Source organism: Pteropus medius, unplaced genomic scaffold, assembly GCF_902729225.1.
Source record: "Pteropus medius unplaced genomic scaffold, Ma_sr-lr_union100, whole genome shotgun sequence".
NCBI classification, from domain to species: domain Eukaryota; kingdom Metazoa; phylum Chordata; class Mammalia; order Chiroptera; family Pteropodidae; genus Pteropus; species Pteropus medius.
The window spans coordinates 452,088-476,309 of NW_024348082.1; the positions used below are offsets into that span (position 1 = coordinate 452,088).

General features: G+C 32.4%; 1 protein-coding gene and 1 pseudogene across 1 annotated transcript in view; both read left to right on the forward strand.

Annotated features, from left to right (window-relative positions):
* EPHA6 (EPH receptor A6) overlaps nucleotides 1-24,222 on the forward strand; it is a 790,812-nt gene that overhangs the window by 22,994 nt on the left and 743,596 nt on the right.
* LOC120615930 (uncharacterized) lies at nucleotides 2,588-2,706 on the forward strand (annotated as a pseudogene).

Below are 24,222 nucleotides of genomic sequence, written 5' to 3' on the forward strand. Positions count from 1 at the left end.
AATGCCAAACAATGACAATAACAACAATAGTAAGAACAACACTTAGGCATATTTTCAAACTATGGAAAATCAAAGAAAAAAATTCTTAAATAAACCAAATGGAAAAACCCACCATACTTGTAGGGAAATAAAGATAACAATTATATTTGTCCTCTCATAACCATGCAAGCAAAAGGAGAGTGGAGCAAAAAGTGTTGAGACATAAATACCACCATGCTAGAACCCTGTGAAATTTTCCTTCAAAGGTGAAGGAGAAATAGACATTCTCAGACAAACAAAAATTGAGGGAATTTGTTGCCAATAGACTTGCTTTCCAAGAAATTTTAAAAGGATTTCTTTAGAGAGAAGAAAAATACTATATGTCAGAAACTTAGATCTGTGTAAAGTAAGGAAGCTCACCAAAGAAGGAATAGTGAAAGTAAAAAAAAACAAAATTTTAATTTTTTTATACTTAATTGATCTAACAGGTAACATTTTTTATTCTCAAAATAATGATGGCAATACATTCTGTATGTATATTTATGTATACTTATATGTAAGTGAAATGGGTGACAGCAACAATACAAAATAGAAGTAGAATTTTTTTTATTATAAGATACACTACCTACAAAGAGGCATAGTTTTATTTAAAAGTGGACTTGCATTCATTGTGAATGTATATTGAAACTCAAGGACAACCACTAAAAATATACAAAAAGTATAACATGTTAATAAAGGAGAGAAAAAGGAATGATATAAATACTTAATTAAACCATAAAAGACAGAAAAAGAATGAAGACAAAAATAGAAACAGAGAACAAATAGAAAACAGTAACAAATATGTTAGATATTAATCTATTTATATCAATAATCACATTGAATTTCAATAATTAAATGGACTAAAAAATGGGGAAAATAGTGGAGAAAAATATAGCATCCTAACACTAAACAGAAGTACACGAGTAGTTAGATTAACTTCAGGCAGAACAGACTTCACAGCAAGGATAGTTATGGATAAAGAAGGGATCAATTCTCTATGAAATATAGCAATCCTGTATGTGCCTAACAATAGAGCATCAAACTTTGTAAGGCAAAAACTGATGAACTGCCAGAAGAAATCTATGAATACGCTACCATAGTTTGAACTTTCAACACCTCTCTATCAGAAATAGACAAAGTCAACAGACAGAAAATCAGTAAGGATATAGTTGAACTCAACAAAACCATTAATCAACTGGATATAATTGACTTCGACAGATTATTTCATTCAACATCAGCAGTATATACATTCTTCTCAAGCTCACATGGAACATTCACCAAGATAGACCCAATTCTGGATCATAAAGTATACCTTAACACATTAAAAAAGTAGAAATCATACAATATCTGCTTAAACTACAATATAATTAAACTAGAAATCAATAACAGAAAGATAACTGGAAAACCACAAAACATGTGGATATAAACACACAATAACCAAGCCTGAATAATGAAGAAGTAGAAAACCTGAACAGACCAATAGAGAAAATATAGGACCAGATGGCTTCACTAGTGAATTTACCAAACATGTAAAGAAAAATAATACCAATGCTTCTCACACTTTTCTAAAAATTTAAATAGGAAAGAACACTTCCAAACTCATTTTATGAGGCTAGCATTACTCTGATACCAAAACCAAACAAGGACACTATAAGAAAAGAAAATTACAGGCCAATATCCCCGAATAACATAGATGTAAATATGCTCAACAAAATACTACCAAACTGAATTCAACAATTCATTAAAAAGATCATAGAGCATGATTAAATGGGATTTAAGTCAGGATGGAAGGATGGTTCATCATCCAAAAATTAATTGGTGTGATATGCCACATTACCAAAATGAAGGATAAAAATCCTATGATCATCTCAAAATGCAGGAAAAACATTTGAAAAGATTCGACATTCATTCATGAAAAAAACTCTCAACACTCTGTGTATAGAGGGAATGTACCTCAACATAATAAAGGCCATATATGGCAAGCCCACAGCTAATATCATACTTAATGGAGAAAAGCTGAAAGCTCTTCCTCTAAGATCAGAAACAAGACTAGGATGCTTATTGTCGCCACTTTTATTCAATATAGTGCTGGAAGTCCTAGCCAGAGCGACTAGGTAAGAAAAAAGAAATAAAATTATTAGAATTGGAAAGAAAGAAGTAAAATTATCACTATTTGCAGATTGACATGATGTTATGTATAGAAAACCCAAACGACTTCACAAAAACAAATAAACTGTTAGAACTAATAAATGAATTAGTAAAGTTGCAGGTTACAAAATCAACTTACAAAAATTAGTTGTGTTTCTATATACTAACACTGAACTAATCAAAAGAGAAATTAAGAAAACATTCCTATTTAAGATTGCATCAAAAAGAATAAAATATCTAAGAATAAACTTGAACAAGGAAATGAAAGACTTATACACTGAATGCTATAAGACATTGATGAAAGAAATTGAAGAAGACACAAAAAATGGAAGGATAGTCCAAGTCATGGATTGTGCGAATTAATATTGTTAAATTTTCCATACTACAGATTCAGTTTAATCCATATCAAAATTCCAGTGACGTCTATGGCCATGCTTCCCTGAACAAGCCTGATCCTATCTAATCTCAGAAGCTAAGCAGGGTCGGGCCTGGTTAGTACTTGAATGGGAGACCAGCAAGGAAGACCAGGTACTGTAGGCGTAAAAAATAAAAAATAAATAAGAGATTGTAAGCTGACAAGGTCCTTGAAATCTGTGAGGTCAACCAAGGGTTGCCTCGCCTAAAAATAAATAAATAAATAAATAAATAAATAAATAAATAAATAAAATTAAAATTCCAATGACATTATTCACAGAAATAGAAAATTTCCCCAAATTAGAGAACCACAAAAGATTCCAAACAGCCAAAGCAATCTTGAGAAAGAAGAATAAATCAGGAGGCACTGCATTTTCTGATTTCAAGCTGTATTATGAAGCTATAATAATCAAAATAGCATGGTATTGGCATAAAAACAAACAGATTAATGGAACAGAATCAATAGCCCAGAAATAACCCATGCATATGTGGTCAATTAATATACAACAAAGGAACAAAGAATATACAATGGGAAAAGAGTATTATTAATAAATGAGAGGAAAATTGGACTACCACATGTGAAAGAATAAAAGTGGAACCCTGTCTTCCATCATATAAAAATTAACTCAAAATGGATTTAAGACTTAAATATCTATAAGCATAAAACTAGGAGAAAGTATACGGGATAAGCTTCTTAACATCAGTCTTGGCAATGATTTTTTGCATTTGAAACCAAAAGGAAAGGAAACAAAAGCAAATATAAATAGGTGAGACTGCATTAAACTAAAAAGCTTCTGCATAGCAAAGAAAATCAACAAAATGAAAAGCAATCTATTCAATGGGAAAAAATATTTGCAAATTGTATACCTGATAAAGGGTTAACATTCGAAATGAACTCACACAACTCAATAGCAAAAAAGCAAACATTCCAGTTAAAAAAATGGGCAAAGGAACTGAATAAACATTTTCCAAAAAAGGCATACATATGGCCAACAAGGATATGAAAAGGTGCTCTACATTGCCAGTCATCAGGGTAATGGAAATGAAAACCACAATGAGCTATCACCTCACACCTTTTAGAATGGCTACAGTCAAAAAGACAGATAAGTATTGGCAAGGATGTGGAGAAAAGGGAACCCTTGTTCACTATGGAAATGTACATTGGTTCAGTCATTATGTAAAACAATATGGAGGGTCCTCAAAAAATTGAAACTAGAACAACCATGTAATCCCACAAACCTACATCCTGATTAATATACACACACACACACACACACACACACACACACACACACAAGGGAAATGAAAATACATCAAAAGATATCTACACTTCCCCTTTCATTGCTCATTATCATGGAAATAGCCAAGATATGGAAACAACCTAAGTGTTTGTCAATGGATGAATAGAAAAAGAAGATGTGATATACACACACACACACACACACACACACACAATGGAATATTATTCAAACTTGAGAAAGAATGAAATCCTGCCATTTGCAACATGGATAAACCTTGAAGGCATTATGCTAAGTGGAATAAGCCAGAGAAAGAAAATACTGCATGGTATCAGTTATATATAGAATCTTTAAAAAAAACTGAACTCATAGAAACAGAATGAAGAACAGTGGTTGTCAGGGCCAATGGGTGGGTAAATAGGAAGAAGTTGATAAGAGAGTACAAATTTTCAGCTATGAGTTAGGTCAGAGGATCAAATGAGTAATATAGTGACTCTGGTGGATAACCCTGAATTGTATCATGGAAATTTGCTAAGAGTAGAACTTAGATGTCACACACAAAAGAAAGATGAATATGCGAGGTGATGGATGTGTTAATTAACAAGAAGGGAGAAATTATACATCATCACGATGTACAATTTATATATCTTATCATTTTATTTGTCAGTTGTACTTCAATAAAGCTGAGGAAAAAAAGAAAAAAATTAAAAGAAAAACTGAAGGCAGAGTAATTGACCTATGGCACAAATTATGTGTTGGCATCATATAGACCTAATGCTAAAGTACCTTCATTCAGGAATTATAATATCATTCCTTTGCCTCTATATTTCCAAATTGATGATACATTTGTATATTAGTTCTGAGATGTGTTTTATTCTCTATAATATGAAAATACTAATTGGGAAAAGGTTTATATTTATATGACAAAAGTTTTCTCTGGATCAAAGTATTTTTGTTAAATTTAAAAAATTTAATGTCAAATGTATTAGATAAAATTTAATGTATTAGATAAAATTTTATTTATGTCTAAGTGATATGTTTTTAGAATTTTAAAAATTGTACTTTTTTGATATTCTAATCATGGAAAGATGGCAGTAACCAATGTTTTGATTTCTTAATACAGTGCCATGGTTTCCTTGTATTACTTACGTTTATATTTATTTATTTGGGCAGTTGAGTATATAAAATAGGAATTTAAAGTAGAAAGCCAGAGATTACTAGCAAAACTCTATAATTTTGACTTGAGTAAAATGATACCAAAAAATATTAGATGACTTGTCCATGGTCACTTAGCAGTTATTGACAAAATGAGTACTAGAACCTCTACAACACATTGAAACTATAAGATAGAAAACTGACTATCATTGATTTTTCCAAATTGTGATGCGATAAACCTTGTCATTTCGAAAGGGAGATAAACAACTATGGGATTGAAATTTATATAAAAACTATCGCCAAGAGTTTCACAGTATTAAGGAGAAATAAGTGTTGATGATATTTCTCACATTGTGTAAAATCTATCTTATGTTCTACACAATGGTGGTAAATTCTATAGGAAGAAACTGAAATATAATCTAGAGATTGTATAATTTAAAAAAAAAAAAAAAGCTGTTGCCATGTGAGTTGTGCAGCACTTAACAAGAAGCTTTACTCTCTGACTTTTTCCATAAACAGGATAGTCATTTATTATCTTTTTCATTCCCTCAAATTATAGAATAACTTTTCTTAATTAGGGTTCTGGTACATGAATAACTACAGTCAAACCATTTAGGCAAGTAATATTTAACCCAAAATTTGCTAATTTGAAATCATTGGAAAACATGTAGAATAGCTTAAGAGAGGAAAAATCCTTTTCCCAGGCATCACACAAACTAAGTTAGTTGGCTGACATTGGTCTTTTTATGGCCTTGGACAAATATTTCAGTCTTTTTGAGTAACAGTTTTCTCTTTGGTGGTAAAGTGCTGATATTGCTTGAAGTTTCTATTTTACAGGGTTGTTGAAATAGAATATTGTTTATCAAAATGTTTTGAAAATTAAGTACTGCACAATTCTACAATTTCATTACTGTTTCTCAAAATGCTAGAATACCTTTAAACATTGTTGATCAAGTCATTTAATCATTCATTCCACACCTACTGAACAAGCATTAATTGAATTCCAGAAGCTATGATTTATTCTTACATTAAAAAGATGAACCATCTTTCCTCCCTCAAGTCAAAGAGAAAAACAATAGGAGAAGGGTAGATGATCCTGTTGTTTTTATGTTTCACTGTGGTTGTACTTGTGCACATTTCAACCCAGCTGCAGCATCTAACAATGTATCTTGGTCTGTGCTGCCAAGATAAGTATTCTAGTCCTGAGTTATCAATTGAAATAGGACAAAAGGGGAAAGGCACTCTACAGTTCTGCATAGGTTATGCACACTTATTTTTTATCAACACTGGGAGGTAAGTACCATTATTGTGCCTTTTTTTACAAATGAGGAAAATCAGATACAGAGAGGTTAAGTAATTTACCAAGACCACTCCAATAGGACAAGAACATAAAAAGAAAACAGCAATGCGTAAAGGCATCTTGAATGGGAAATATAAGGCGGTGGGTTGGGGCAAGAGGATACAAAGATCAGGAGACAGCAGTGAATTTTCATAATGGCTATTATACATCAAATAGAAGTGTGTTGTGCATTCACAAGTTGTAATACAGAGACAAATGAAAATAGCTTCTCCGATTAAAGCTCAGATTTCTTGAGCACAGAAGAGAAATATTAAATTAGTAATTATTATTCAATGCAGTAAATATTCTCTAGTAGGAATATGCACAAGATTTTCTGGGGGATGAGGAAGGGTACTGTGACTTACTGTGCATGGAATAATCAATAAAGGTTTTTCACAGGAGGTAATACTTATGTAGTCTTTCGTGTGTGTGTGCATGGCAAAATATATATAACATAAAACTATATTAACCATTTATAAGTACATTTAGTTCAGTGGTATTAAATACATTCATGTTATATAACTATCACCACCATCCATATCAGACTTAATCTTGTAAAACTGAAACTCTTTATCAAACAATAACTCCCCATAATCACTCCCACCAAACCCTGAAAACCCCTTCCTTCCTTGCTCCCTCCCTCCCTCCCTTATTCCCTCCCTTCCTCCCCTCCCCTCCCCCCCTTCCCTTCTCTTTTCTTCCCTTTCTTCTTTTTTTAAGTTCCTTTCTCCCGCATGCCACACCTTTTGGTAACCACAATTCTATTCTATTCTCTTCTTACTTAGAGTTCAGCTTTCCCCCTACACACTCATATAAGTGAGATCATGCAATATTTGCCTTTTTTGTATGGCTTATTTCACTTAGCATAATGTCCTCTAGGTTCATTCATGTTGTTGCAGATGAAGGATTTCTTTCTTTTTTAAGGCTGAATATTATCTCATCGTGCATATATAGATGAATATATACAGTATCCTTTTTACCATTTATCCATCAATGACATTTAGGTTGTTTTCATATCTTGGCTATCATGAATAATGCTGCAATGAACAAGTGGGTGCTGATATCTCTTTGAGATAGTGATTTTATTTTTTTGGTATATATATACATAGATGGTTATTACTGGATCATATGGTAGTTCTGTTTAATTTTTTGAGGAGATTTCATACTGTTTTCCATAACGGTTGTTTCAATTTACATTTCCACCCAAAAGTGTACAAAAGTTGCCTTTTCTCAATATCTTTGCCAACATTTATTATTCTTTGATAACAGCTCTTCTAAGGCATCTGAAGTAATATCTCATTGTGGTTTTGATTTGCATTTCTTGATGATAGTGATGATGAGCATCTTTTGTCATGCCTGCTGGCCATTTACATGTCTTTGGAAAATTGTCTATTCAGATCCTTTGCTTATTTTTAATAGGATTATTTAATTATTTTGCTATTTTTTTGTAAGGATTCCTTAAATATTTTGGATGTTAACTCTATTGAATATGTGGTTTGTAAATGATTTCTCTCATTCCATTGGTTGCCTTTCGCTTTATTGATGGTGTCCTTCGCTGTGCCGAAGTTTTTTAGATTGATATAGTTCTACTTGTTTATTTTTGTTTTTGTTGCTTTTGATTCAGGTGTCATATCTAAAAAATTATTTCCAAGACCAATATCAAGGAGCACTTCCCCTATGCTATCTTCTTGAAGTTTTATGGTTTCAAGTCTTAGTTTAAGTGTTTAATCTTCGAGTTTTTTTTGTATAGTGTAAGATTAGGGTCCAATTTAATTGTTTTGCATGTGGACATCCAGGTTTTCCAGTGCCATTTACTGAAGAGACTGTCCTTTCCTCATTGTTTATTCTTGGCACCTTTGTCAAAAAACAAGTTACCATGTATGTATGGGTTTATTTGCAAATTCTCTGTTCTGTTCCATTGATTTATGTGTCTCTATGTACAGAATCTTGATTGACATTATTTATGATGAGGGAGAGTCAGCAGCAAAGAACTTTTCCAAAGGATTGAAGAGGCCATCCTAAGACACAGAGAAAGTGAAAGAGCTTGGCATTTCTGTGAAAGAGCAACTACTTTGGCACAGTTGTCTCTGAGGGGTGGGGGTGATGGGCAAAAGTGATTGGAGACAGAGGAGAAATTGAAAAATGAGGTGATCCTGAACTGTTTTTTTTCAAGTCAGGATGTTTTGATAATATTTTACTTCTGTACCCTTTTCACTATTATATAATGTTTTTAATACCTTTAAATAATAGTTCATATATTTTTGGTGCAGTATGAAAACTTTGGATAAAGGCATTTCATTTTGGTTATTATACTATTAAATGTATAATAAAATTAGCTTAAAGTTAAATAAAAATATAAAGCAGAAGTTCACTTTTTATGTGATAATATATACTTTTAATTATTTAAGAAATAATTATGATTTTTGAACAATTCAAAAGTACATTTTAATATACCAGCTAACATACATCTAATTGATATGGCATAAACACTTCTTAATATTTTGATATTTGAAATTTATAAAATTTGCACTAAAATTCTCAGTGGTTCAGTTCATTTTTATAATCATATTTTAGTTCCGTTGAAATGAGGTCAAATTGCATTTTCAGTATTTATCTGCAAATAACACATTTTTTATGTGTTGAAAGCCTTCCCTAAATTAATAAATAGTTAATTATTTACAATCTTACTATATTTTATCTTTTTAATGTAACTCTACATCAGTATTTTTCATTGTTTCTATTTTAACTGGTGGTCATTTATGGATAGATATTTAATACTGTGAGAATGAGCAAGTTCATGTAGCTAGTGGAGCCTGACTGAGAAAGGCTGATTGTTTGTTTTATCTCCATAATGTGCCATTTTTTTTTTTTTTACATTTCTATGGCTTCCATTTTAAAAGGAAACATTTGAATAATTTTATCTATTGATTTAAAAAATATATACTTGAAAGTCATTATTAAAGTGTTCATTTATACATTTAATACTTAGTATCACAGATTCAATTGTTTTACAGGACAATTTGGGAAATGTAATTGGGAAATGTAATTGACTAGAAACCATTAATCTATTTTAAGAAATAAGTATATAACGTAATTAATATTTTATAATGCTCTCTCTGGAAATGACTAAAACCTTGTACAGATGAGTCAGTGGTGTCAGTTAGAAAATAGTTGCAGCAGACTAGAAAAGAGGAAACAAAATTTCCAAGAATGTTGTAAGCTTGGTAAAGCTTTGGTATCTTGGTCCTAATTGGTGGGTGGGCTGTTGACGTGGTAGGCACTTACTAGGCATTTGTTGGGACATCAGTGAAACTATTAGCAGGTGTTAAGGAAGAAGAGCATGAAGTAAACCAGTTTATTTGTTTAAATGATTGCTCTGGCCCCAGGTGAACAGTGGTTAGCGAGGGCAAGAGTTGATTATGGGAGATCAGTTGCCATTATTTGGTGAACAAATTATGGTAACTTGGACGATAACAGTAGCGATGAACATTGAAAGAATAAATGGATTTGAGAGGTTCTTACATCAACCATTGAATGCTCCAGTTCAGAAGTAATATGTGACACTTAGCTCACAACTCACTGACCAGAGCTAATCACATGTCTGGGCCCAACAGCAGGGAGACAAGAAATGCAATTATAACACGTACCTCAGAGTTGGAGATTTGTATATTTTCTGAGAAGGAATAACGACTTCCTGAGTTTGTCCTTCTGGTAACTGAATACCCAATTCATTCTGCCTCTTGTTGGCAAAATACACATTCACCTTGTGGTAGGAAAATCTATTATTACGCTACTCTTGATTGATTCAGAATTATTCCTTTTCTCTTGACCTAAGAGACTCCACGAAAGTATTGTTATTTTGTTCTTTATTAACAAGTGTGTCAGTGGTCCAAACTGCTCTTACAGGAAGTTTGAAGTGCCTTGTTCTTCTGGACTTTGGACCCATTTTTGTGAGCAAGAGTGTAAACAACAATGTTTTACAGATCTGAGCAGAAGACAAGGAGAGTAAAATTGATGGTAGAGAGACGACTAGGGGTGTGAATTACTTGCTGGGTGACTTGTTTATATATAGGAAAGTGGTATGATTTCTCTTTTTAACCCTGACTTCTGTCATTCTTATGGTTGAAGGTAGAATACTGGGAAGGGCAGGAAAAGTACCAACTCAAAATTAGGGAGATATTGAACCCTGATTACTGGATAGTGTCTTGGGGTAGAATAGAAACCCGAATTTGTTAAAGTTGAGTCATTACAGTGACTTTTTAAAGGAGAAAGATGTACTAGACCTCATTGTAGTGATCAAGTGAGTTAACAATACTAAATTATAAAATTAATTTTTGTTTCAAAGTTTCAAGGAAATCTATCAGCTATAAAAGTGAAAAAAAATATGGTAGTAATTAATATCATTTGTAAAATACTTCTGGCCATTTCCCAAGCATGTAGTAGGATTGCATTTCTTAGCCACCTTTGGGTTTGGATGGTGCCATGTAGCTAGCTCTGTCTAATAAATTTAGATCAAAAGTGATGTGTATATTACAGTAAATGCCAGTGTAGCACTCTCCAGAGGCTTATGACTCCCTTCCATGGTGACCAGCATTGATCAAGTTGGTGGCTTCTCATTCAGCCTTGGTTTCTGAGTTATTATCAGGAGCAGAGCATTCCTCCAGGACAGTGCAGCCCACTGAACTTTTGGAGTTTATTTTTTTATAACAAACCCAGCCTACTTTGATATACCTAACAACAGTGTATATTGGCAAACCTTTTTATCTTTCTAATGCATGAAGTAAAAGTTAGTACCATAATGTATTAATTTGCATTTCTTTATGAGAAAAGAATAGTTTCGGATGCTGACAGCAGTGCCTTGAGAACACAGAAACTGCTACCTTTGCCACCACCAACACCACCAACGTTAATTCTATGCTTCTTCACTCTCCTTCACCATCACTCACTCAAGATAAGTCCTGGACTAGAACATCCCATGGAGTACTCTTAGGTTGTGGTTCCTATAATACAGCTGCCAAGAAGCCAAATATATGCCCTCTTTCAGATTCTCTCATGAGAGGCAGCCTCCCATCTATCCTGAGATTTCTCCCTAAAAAGATATGATTCAGGCAAGGGCACTAATTCAGGCAAGGGCACTACTTTAGGTCTGAGGTCATAGTCACAAAAATATCATCTCTGAAAACCTTAAACAAAGCATGAAGGACCAGAAGCACTATCAATCTCATACAGGAAAATGGGGAACCTTAACCCAGCTCTCAGCGTAAATTAGTGAGGTTTATACCAGCAAGAAACAAGATCATGACTACTAAACCAAGAATAGGTTTTAACTGACCTTTCCCTGTTCTTTTATATTCTGGTAATCGGTATGGGAGGACAAGGGTTAGAGTTGTCCTTGAAGATGAGGGAAAAAAAAGTGACATATCTTCTCTAGAGATGATTATATCTGAGAGGTTAGAGTTCCTGTAAAGTATCACTCTTCTCTCTAAACTCTAATTGTTTCTATAGCACTACATTTTAACTGTAATCTTATAAACAAGCTTGGAATATTACCTTATTTCTTTAAAACGGGAGTCCCCAATCTTCAGGGCCATGGACTGGTACTGGTACTGGTATGTGGCCTGTTAAAAACCTGGCTCACAGCAAGAGGTGAATGGTGGGTAAGTAAGCGAAGCTTCATCTGTATTTGCAACCGTTTCCCAGTGCTAGCATCACCACCTCAGCTCCCCCTCAGATCTTCAGGCATTAGATTCACATAGGAGCACTGGTCCCTGGTACCAAAAAGTTTGGTGACTGCTGCTTCAAAACACATTGTAAATTTCAATTTTTTGCTAACATTCTCTCAGTGATTAATTTATTACATGCAGTTATAGGCATTAAGGCCTTTATAAGTTTATTGCACCTTAATTGGTTTTATTTTTTGTCTTAGAAAATCTTTAATTTTATTTAATGTGTAGCTTTCCTAATATCTTACCATCTTTCAATATAAACAGAGATAATTCTTCAGAAAATAGAACCAGCAGTGCCACTTTGTCCAGGTTGTAATGTTATATATAGCTCAAGCATTGTTATATACTTAATATCTTGAGTTGAGGGTGGTTTGTTTTACATATATGTATATTGTGAACTTTGCTTTTTATTTATATTTTATGACATTTTTTATATATAGATGCTTTTTAAGTGTTTTAGTTGCCTTTTCTCAGAGTTACAGTAGTTTTTAATTCAATGTCTTTAAAATTTGGTGCTATCAGAAAATTTAAGGTGATCATATGTATTAGAATCCCAATTAAAAAAAAAGATAAAAGTGCTTTCATCATAGAATTCATACTCTGCTTCCACTAAGCGTCTCTTCTGTGTAAGATTTCCTTTGTGCAAGTCGATACATGTCCTCTCATTTTCAACTTTTTGTCAAGAGTAGAGCTGTCAGCATCCAGGATTACCACTGCTCTCATATTTTTTAATATGAAATTTACATATAAATATAATGTGGAGAGATTGAATTGGAAATATATTCTTGATCAAGCTGTTGCCATTATTTCACTTACTAACCTGAAGTTTGTTTGTGTGTTTTAAATCTTGCAAGAATAAGGATTCAGAGTTTATTTTTCAGCTAAAAGTGAACATTAATGAAAATATTTTGAGATTTGATAGCTTAGAGTGTTTGTGAAAACATGAGAGTATCTGTATAATCTATGTTGTTTGAAATACATATTCATGTAAATAATACTCTTTAACTATAGATTGGGAATATTCATAGAATTTTTTTTTTTGAAGACTTTCACTTTTTTTAAATCAATCTGCATTTACTACTGGGAGTCCCCATGGAGTGCTAGAGCCTTCAGGGAAGAGTGAGAATTAGTACTGAAGACATCACTGAAATATTTTTAGGGCGAGAATGATCTCTTTATGGGTACAGAAGGAGTTGGAAGGAAGATTCTCTTTGAGCTGGATAGTCCTTTGTTAGGGGAACTGTTTTTTGCTTTATAGGATGTTTAGTAGTATCCTTGTGCATTCTTCCCAGTTGTGACAACCAAAATTTCTTCAGATATTTCTAAATGTATAGAACCCTTTATTTAATTAAATCAGATGTAGGTTAAGTAGGAAGAGAAGGATGTTTGGTCAATTTTTAAGGCAATTCTATGAGTGAGGTGGCAGTGAATAGGTAGAAAGAGTAGTAATGGAGTTAGATTTTAGCCCGTAGAAATCATGAACTCCTTTTTCTAAAAAGATAACTTGGGATGTTACATTAAAAATAAAGAGATTGCTTGAAAATTATATAATTCTATTAACCAATGTTACCCCAATAAACTTAATTTTTAAAAAGTTAAAAAGAATAAAAGGATTTTTGGAATGATTAACAAGTTTGCTTATGAGTATAATTATCACTTGGATTGACAGCCAGCCCACAATGGCCTATCTTGAGGTCATATGAATTATTACTTTGATTAGACCCTGGAACAGCCTTTGTTTATATGGCATTCTGATAAAATGTTTATTTTAAAAGTAGCACTATTTAAAAATAATCAGAAATTTTCTTTCTTTTCTTGCTCATTTCTCTAAGTTTATACTTTTCATTATTTTTACAGAAATCGGTATTGCTCTGTAGATATGCTGTGTTTGAGTATATTTATATTTATATAAAATGCACAAAGTACATTGGAGCCATATAATTCTTTCCCACTAAATCTTTCTTTGCTTAACTTGGACCCATTTGAGGCACATTTCATTTCCAGGCTAGAGGATTAGCAGTAAGACTTGACCTAATAGAAAAGTTTCAGTAATCTTTAACACAGCAGCAAAGATTCTGTTGTTAGATTAATCTCATATATTCATTCTAATTTTGAGGCTTCTCTATCTTTTTTGTAAGACCAGATTGTGATTTGGTCTAGTGATAGAAGGATGCTCTGTGTTTGCATCCTTATTTATATCTATAAACTTGATCATCAGTGTTTGTGGTCTGCCCTGAATACCTATAAACTTTCCATGACTGACCCTGTGATTAGGTACAGAAATGTATGTCATACATTATTCATTTGCCTTTTTCAGTTATTCACATTTAAATTGAGACTAGTCTCTACATATATGCTATTCTCTTTAATCATGCTGTGACATTCACTGTTTTTGCCTTCCAAAGATAAAGGTCTTGCTGTATCTACTTTATCTTTAAGACTTCAAATATAATGAAGCATTTATGAGATGACACAAATTGAGTTTACATAGATATAAGAAAAATGTGTCTAGAAGATCGGAATATTTGGAAAATAATTTTTACTTATAGGGTTATTATTATTATTTTTTTTAATATAGTGATTCGGAGTGATCCTAAGTATCTTTATATAAAGTCTGAATTCTTGCTGTACTAAAAACCAATTTGCTATTATTGGTTTGTTCACTTTTTAAGGTTGAATTTTTGGAATATCTGAGTTGGGTGTAGCCAGTTTAAAGTTATGGCACAATTTTTATCAAAACAATAAAATTGTTATGAAATATAAGAGTACCATACCATCCCATGAAAAATAAATAACAATGAGTAGTTTCTGTAAGCAATTGTGGGATATAAAATATTACCCTTTACACCAAAAAATAATTGTTATAGAACTTGACCTATGAATGAGTGAGAGACAAATATAAGATTGTACTTGGAGGAAAGGCATAGAGAACATGAGAGAGATCAAGAAAATAGTAACAAAAGGGGAATACCAACTGAAATAAAAAATCAGCCAAGATGATTCTAGCATGCATGATTATATTCTAAGGGATACTGATCCCCAATTTGTCCAGTATATGTGAGATCAAATAATTTAAAGATATATAAATCATAGACTAATTAAGGCCATCTTTGAATACATATTAATAAAATAAAATATACTGTACATTTCATGAAGATATATGTATGTCATGTTTACTGTCTCTCCAGCACTTACGAAAGAAACTAGTATAAAGACAAGTCAAATATTTTTGAATTAATGAGTGAAATTTTTTAAATAATGAATGATTTTAACAAAATAGATTTTATGATCAAAGAATAAAATTAATTTCCAGATTTTAATGAATTTCTCTACTTTAGATGGTATAATTAAATGGCAGTATGTAAAAGAGTGTGTTTTATTTTTCCAAATATAATTAATCTGTAAGAATTCAAGGTGGGGGCTTTAAGGAAATTTATTAATTTGCTGAGCAATTGTGTTAGGATTAGTCTCATGCTGTGCCCAATTAACTTTCATTCAACAGTACAACTCATGTGCTATAACATAGAGACTTGGTATCTGGCTGGATATGAAAATAAACCCCTCACATCTGTAATTTTGATGATGCTTCTCTACCGATGTTGGTCACAACATCTTAGCAATTGCTCTCAATAGATTACCAAAGATAATTTTGTCTTACTTCCTTATTTGTTTTGCCTGCCTTAATGAATTCCAATGAATGAAGTCCAATAATGAATTTCTAATCTTTACCCACAACTAATTTATTATCACTTTATCAGGTTTTACTTGATTTGAGTTACTAGGAATGGGGAACCTAGCACATATCTGTATATCCTTAACAGGTTATGTAGGTTAAGGGATATATTGGTATAATGGGTAATATATCTATAGGACACACTGATTTTTGCAGTATCTTAGCTGTTCTCCTGATTCTGAACTGACTCTATTTTGCAGTTCCAATTCTGGGATATATTGTGAATTACAAACATATTTACCTAAACTTGTCATAAGCAGTGATGATGTATTTGAATGTCTACTTGAATTGTGAGTGATGAATTCCTAAAATTTCCTAATATTTGAGAGTCAAATTAGAGTTAGAAAGTTATAGCTCAATAGGTACTTGAAGAAGACAAAATCATGGAGCTTACATCTGTTAAACAGTGTTTTTGACTGTGTATTGTGACCCAATTGATGAATTGAAAAATTAAAAATAAAACAAAAGGGAATAAAAAATATAAAATTATATCAGAAGCAAGTGTTGTTTTTAGGAAATTGCTTCATTTCGATATTTACTGGTACCTGATGTAAACTGTATTTTGATGGTGGGTAGACAAAAAGTTGAAAGCAGTGATTCTCAAAATGTAGTGCACAGAGAATTTTGTGAGAATTTTGTTTAAAAATAATTGAGATATATAGAGAGAGAGACAGAAGGATACTAATTGCCTGTATATACCATGCAAGATTCTGAACCAGTAGTGCTGAGATGAAGTCCAGGTATATACTTTATTAACACACATCCCAAATGATTCTAATGCAGATGCTCTTTGTCACATTTTGAAAATCAGTGCTCTTGTGAAAATAGAGGAAAGAGACTATGAGCCTAGATCTTTCTTCTACAAAAATAAAGGAAAATATTTTCTATTCAGATTGTTACACTAAAGCAAACATATTTAGGGAAAAAAAATAGAATTAAATCACTGGATAATTCTGTACATTTGATATGTGGAAGTGATATGCAATAACTCCTTTAGTAGCCTGAGAAATTAAATTTAACTAATTCAACTAGATTTCTCAGTTCAACTAAAAAAATGAAGTCAGAATAAACTAAGAGAGGACTCTCTTAGTTTACTGGATATGGTATATCAAGCCAGAAACTAAATTTCTTTCTAACTTTATTTGTCAACCATTACTGCAACCCACATCTCTGTTACAAGACAGTTACTGAATTTTACCATAGCTGTAGTTGGAAGAGAACACAATCTTAATGACTGCTCTTAGACCATGTCCAGACTGTTCCTGGGGACTGGGGACTCATGTTTGTTGTTTGGCTTGTAGTTATGGAAGTGTCCATAGGAGTGTGTTGAGTTTTATGTCTCACCTATAAGGTAGCAATCTCTTTTCCTTGATTCTGGACCCTACTCCCTGGCTTCTGTCCATCAGAGCATGCTAACTTGTACCTATCAGAAGCCAGGTTTATCTCTCATTTTTCTGGAAATCTCAACCAGTAAAGGGAAGGTCGATTTAATTTTGCCTTAACTCTTTTATCTTGCATAAGAAACAGTGTTTGATATTGCATATAAATGAAAAACTATAATTCTAGCAAGATCCCATTAAAAAAACTTATATCTGATTCTTGATAATTTATTAACCAAAAATACTCTCAGGAACTAATCCTAAATAGTAATTTCTTATATTTACCTACCCTCTCATGCCTGCTTCTGAGGAGAGATAATTATAAAATAATTTGGACATTTATCAAAACATAGATTGACACTTTAGTTTTCTCTTCCAAGATGGTAAGGTGACACAGAAAGAATTCTAAGGAATCCCCTACAATTAAAGTGTATTTTAATATTTTTATTACTATTGTGCAAAATAGAGTAATGCTTCTCTTAAAAAGAAAAAAACATACTCTTTTAGAACTGATTGAATGTGTCATGAGTAAATAAGTAGATATGTGAATATCAACTGTAACCCATGAGATGATGAAACATTTAAGCAAAGGACCCATGAGATTCTAGGATTATAATCTTTAAGAATATAAAAAATTATTTTCACCAAGTAGATTGGGGTAAATTATATGAAAAAAATGAAATATTAATGTATTTTGGGATACCTAGGACCTCTGTAATCTCATAGAAAGCCAAAATACATTTTTCCCCAAAAGATAGACAATAAAGTTATTACAAATTACTTGCAGTAGGATTTGGTCAGGTAATATAGGGGTAGGTACTGTAAAAAGAGTTGTTATTTCATTCAATACACTTACTGATTACTTATTAAATAGTCCCTGTATCAAATGTTAGGGTTAGGAATATGGAAAATTTTGTTGCAATCTATTTTATAATGCTCACAGTTTTTTTGGACATAGCAAAAATTAGTTGGAATACTATTAACTGTTGGAAATGTATTCATTTATTCCACATGGGCTTGCAGTTTAAAAAATTACTTTTCAAGATGATTTTGTTTGCGTGTGTATGGATAAACATTCTTATGTATACATATATTTCATTAACTTCCTGTTGCAAGTTAGATTTTACTATTAGCTTTTATTATGCTTTTTATTCCTAATGAAATATTACTAATGTATGTTCAAATTCTAAACAGGTGATAATGATCCTAGACTGAGTTTTAAATTGTTTTTAATATTTCTACTTTACTGAAATTTTGGTCACATCTAATTTTTCTTCTAAAAATGTCCCAAAATATGTTAAAAGAAAGATTTATGAAAACTATTAATGAACACATTAATTGTTTTAAAAATATTTAAACTTTCATATTGAAAAGTTTTATTTGAAAATTAGATTGGCACACTTTACCATGCTATATAATACTAATTATTTTTTTTCAGTGTTGAAGAATTTCTTGAGGTGGGGTAAATGGTTATGTTTATATCCTTAAGAAGTAAAATATATTTCATGCCAGACTAGATTGCATTTGTTTTCTTGATTTCTTACCTGAATTGCTTTATCCTTTTATTTCTTGTAAAAATTTCCAAGATTGGTAATCCAGTTTAGACACATATGAAAATATTGAGGTCCAGACATTCATGAGTGACATAACTGTAATTTTGCTTTCTGGTCTACACAACACATAGTAACAGCTTTTCCCAGGAGAATTTAAAGAAAAAGAAATTTTCTAGGGGAAAATATATGCTATCAAAAGTTAGAGCTATCTTCTTGAGCAGGCTTCAAAGCTGAAGTAAATAAGACATGAAGGTTAGCTTCCCAGCAGGCTTAATTCAGAAATTGCAGACCAAATACAAATGTCAATAGACTTCTGTCATAAGATTTGTTCATTATCTTGATCCAGTTGCTCAGATTAGGTGAGAAGTATTATAAAATTCAAAGGTAAATGCTTAAAAAGTGCCGGCTTAAATGTTTTTTGTTCAATAGAAATATGGATGACTCTGACTGGGTTTATCCATACACACGCAAACAAAATCATCTTGAAAAGTAATTTTTTAAAATGCAATCTAGTCTGGCATCCATATTTCAGAGTCATCTCCTATTTCATACTATAGGAGATTAGGAAGTTAAAGGGGACTCCTTATAAAATAAATTACATTTAAAATCAAGTTTCGAGATTGTTTATTTCTGCCTAAATAAATATTAAGGTAATTATTATTTTTTTTAATGTTAGGAAAAGATCCATATAAAATCCTGTAAACTTTTACGATTTGCTGTGTTAATTTTTTATAGGTGCTTATTAGAATCTTTTAAATGAAAACCAAGAGAATGTAAATCTCACATCTTAGAAATCACTTTCTCCCTTTCACTCTTTTTGCACTGCAGGCTGCTTTATTTCTCTCTCCCTTAAACTTTCCCGTTCTCTTGTTCTTCGCAAGGTCAGAAAAGCCATGCACAATGGTTAGGTACTTGGGTTGTAAAGCAAAACCAGCTAGTATTGCATATAAATGAAATGCATATAGATTCAAATGGTTGTGCCTCTTATGATAAGCTTTGCTTCCTAGAGTACGTGTGTATTTTTACCTCTTTAGGACTTTGCTTTTTTTTCTTGGTAAAGTAGAGGTAGTACTCAGAACTTAAAAAAAAAAATAAGTTGAAATAAATAGTGAATAAGGTAATGGATGTAGAACATGCCTAGCTAAGTATTTGACACAGGAATCATTCAGCAAATGTTAGCTAAAATTATTATATGATAATACAGTATTTTAAAATGAGACTTGTAAATTCAGCTGAAATCCCAAAGCCAAGAATAATATCTAGGTAGCAATACTTACATAACCTAAAATGAAATACTGGACAATTTCCTATGCAGCTCGTAGTTAAAAAAAAATTTTTAAACCTGTCTTTCCATCATTGGAGATGACATTTCAACAATTATAAGTGATTATTTTGGGGGAGATTGAAAGGAACTACACATAGGAGTGGAGAAGGGATGTTTTAGTTCAGGAGCCATTGGAGAGAGTTAGTACACTACTTTGTTAGCATAAGGACAGTAGGAGAATCTGCGACTAGGTGGCCTGGAATAGCAGAGCAGAGACAGAGATGGGGCTGCACCAGGAAACTGCATAAACTAATGTCTACGTGTCAATATGCATATTTCCATATCCTAACTATGAGACATTAAGAAAGGAACTGTCCTGGAACCCTTTAGAAGGCATAAAGCCTTAAATGCTCAAATGGTTTTTTGATGGGGTGATATAATCTAGGAGCTGAGGAGGAAGTTGAAATTCACTGGAAAAGACACTGTTTTCTTCAGAATTGAAGTTTTCCAGCAGGAAAATTTCCTTAAAGTGGTCACATAAAGTCAATTCAGCTTTGACCATTTTCTAATCCTAGAAGGCACCAAAACCAAACCAAGACTCAATTAATCATGAAAAACTGTACTCCTCTCTGCTTAATCACTGTGCTTAATGCTGGTGAGTTAGAAAAAGAAATAGTAGTCAGCGAATGGAAGATTATGAGGAGAATCTAAACATGCACCCTTTCCATACTGCAAGCTTCCAGGCTTTAAGCAAAATCAAATTGATGGACAAGTACAAAGTTGTATGAATTTTGAGTTTGGTTATTTTCTTGAACTAAATATTAAAACTTTTTGAAACATAACGTTTTGACTGAAATGGCATGGCAAAGTAATGTTTCCTGCCTGAAATTTCATTGGAGAATGATAAAACTACCTCACAGAAATTTTTTTGAAGGGAGGATGGAAGAAAGTTAAAATAAAAAATATATATACATAAAACAAATAAAATTAATAAATAAACTTAAAGGTAAATAAAATTAAAGTTCAATTCTTTCAATGAAATCATCACTTAACATAATCAAATGTGCCCTTAACAACTATGTGATCTAGTTACAGGAGATTCACTTCGTGATGCTCTCTGGAAGCATGGACGCTAGTTATGGAAGTGAAATTTTATGGTGTAGTAGGAAAAGCGATATACCTCATGACAGATACGGACTTTAATATGGTGGTAACAGTAACTACCCGAGTGATCTGTAGTAAGTCTTCTAATCTTTCTGGATCCTATATTCCTCATTTGTAATATGAAGTTATCTATAAATAATATAAACTGATGTATAGTAAGTTTCCAATAAGAAGCAAAAATTGGCTGAACATATTAAGTATATTTAGAGGAGAGAGAGTTCACTGTGGCCTTGATCAGTTGGGAGAATTTCTTATGCCAAGACTACCATCATTTCTCATCTGGACTCTTAAAATAGCCATCTGATAAGTCATTTTGCATTATACTAGAAAAAAAGTTGGTAAACAAGCTGACTAAGGTCCTTAAACTTATGAAACTTAGTCTCCTCTGGTGATAAATGATTGGATAGTTATAGTAAAGTCATGCTTTTTGGCCATGGAACATGCATTAGTCTATTAAGGAGGCTCATTAAACATGACACTTCCCACTGTTATGTAAAAGATATCGGAAGAGACTTCCAATAGGAACTGTCATGTAAATTGAGACCAAAGGAGAGTCAGTAATCAGCAAGAAAAGAGAATATTAGTTTTTGAGAAGGCCCACAGAGTTTAATGTTTTTAAGATTGTGAAATAAATTCAGTTTGGCCTAGAGCTCTGGGTTAGAGTGCTGAGAGAAAAGTCTTAAGAGATAAATATCAAGATCCTGTAGGGACATGGAAACATAATGTTCACTTGAGAACTGCTAAGAATTTTTGTTGAATTTAGGTAATACTGGAGTAAACACCAGCTTCAAAAGGGATATACATAAAGAAAGGCTCGGTAAATGAATACTATTATACTTGCAAGTTGTGTTTAGCTTTTTAAATTGATCAGATGTTTTAGTTTAGTTTCACTATTGTTTATGGTGCTATAGTAGGAACATTTCATTATAATGTGTGACAGTTGGGAATTGGCCTGGAGCAACTACAGTATTAATCTTACAGAAAAAAAAAAAATACAGTTCTTATCACCATGAGTCTAATACTATATCAAGAGGGTATTTATTGAAGTTTAATCTTCTGGACAAGATGAATTCAAAAGTGTTTCCTTAAGTCACTCAGTTTCACAGATTTGCATCAGTTTCCTAAATTTTCTCAGCCGCCCTATTTTTAAAGATTTTACGTGGTATAGTATATCACTTAGTTTTTGAAGTATCTTGATAATCTCCGAAAGTACTTCCTAATGCAAAATGATTTGCTCTCTGTCAACTTTCCCCCACTTTGTTTCATACTTTCTGGTGTGCCTTGCACAGTTCTTGGGTTTACTAAAAAATTACTTAGTGGATTGTTGACAAAGGTGATAGTGAAGAGGCAAATGACTGTTGTTTCTGTTGTTTCTCATATCAGTAATTTACCTGGGATTGGGGCCTTTGAAAGAATTATTCATTTAATTTGTTTCTTTTACAGTTGCTTTATGGATTTCCTTTGAGTTAAAACTATTTTAATATGTCACCATTTCTCTGTAAACAAAATGACTGGGGAGGGCATCATTGTCTTTATAATAGAGGGCATATGAGATAATTGCCATTGACCCCACAGTTAGAATAACCTACATCTTGCTGACTATTATCAATTTTGCTCCCCTGCTTAGAAAAGAGAGGGCCTTTTTCTCGGTAATAATGTGGTATCTTCACTCCATAGGAGCTCCATACTTCCCTGTATTCACAATTTGCTCCTTTGAGGCACAAAGGCATGTGATCAAAATTTATAACTATGTCCCAGAGCAACACTAGGTATAGAGATTTATTAATATTCTATCTTATTTTTGAGGTTTTAATATATCTAGTCTCTAATAAAAATAACTTTACTGAAAGTTTGAAAACCCAACCAAATAGGGACTCTAAGAAAAGGAATTCTGAGCACTTCAAAATGAATGTGTTAGAGCAGTAGGATCCCTATATTTAACTTCAAAGATGTTTTAGCCTTCTATAGCTCTTTTTAAGTGATTTTTAATTTTTAATACCTTCTGATGTTCCTTTCCTTAGCCATTCTCCAACATCAGTGGCCAAAATACATTGATTATTTTCTTTGTCAAGAGCCCTAAATTATTTTATTCTGGATAGATGGTTCTCCTTGTTCATAGGAAATTTTCTCCCTACATTAGAGTATATACTTGCAGGTTATACACACACACACACACACACACACACACACACACACACATTATAGTTACATATTTATGTAGATATAGTTATATATATACATATAATTTATGTATAATTATATAGTTACATATATCATTATATATGTCAGTATGTAAAACTAACCTGAGAGAATATGTCCAAGACTACTTCAGTACTTTATATATATAAAATTTCCCTTCTAGTTTCCTAATTGAAATTTCTTTTGCTTAAGTACTTCACGCTCCTGAGAAATTATGATTTCATTTCAATAGTTTTTTTTGTCATCTTTTTTCCTTCCCTATGTGATCAGGACAGGATGACTACTATGGCTTTGCTAGTCCATTCAATTATTGATTATTTAAATATTTAATCTTTGGGAAGATTGTGGATATTAAAATATACAGTTCTGGCCTTCAAAGAACTTAGACTTTGTGGAAGAATAGTCGCACAAAGAAATACGTACATTGTGGTAAAATAAAGTAAGATAATTACTGTTAGGGAAGTATGTATTACTGTTAGTGAAGTATGTAGGGGGCATAAGAGTAAAAGCATCTGCATCTTTCAGGGGTAAATTAGGGAAGATTCTATAAGATATTATATTTAGGCTGAACTGTAAGTGATAACCAGGAGTCTTCTTGTGGGACTAACAAAATGAGAGTCTTCCAAGCAAAAATGAATAACCTGAAATGTAGAGCGTTAGGAGGATGACGTGAATTTGAAGATTATTAGTATATCAAAGTAATGTAGGGTAAGGATAAGGGTGGGGTACTGCAAGTGAAGAGTAAAAATAGGACAGGTAGATGCGACCAAGCCCAGATATGTCTCAAGTGCAAAGGAAATACATTCAGAATATATCTTATAAAGCAACAATTGTCACATCGTGTTTTTTGAAGATGTTGCCATGGAATGTTAGTGCATATTCAATGGGAAAG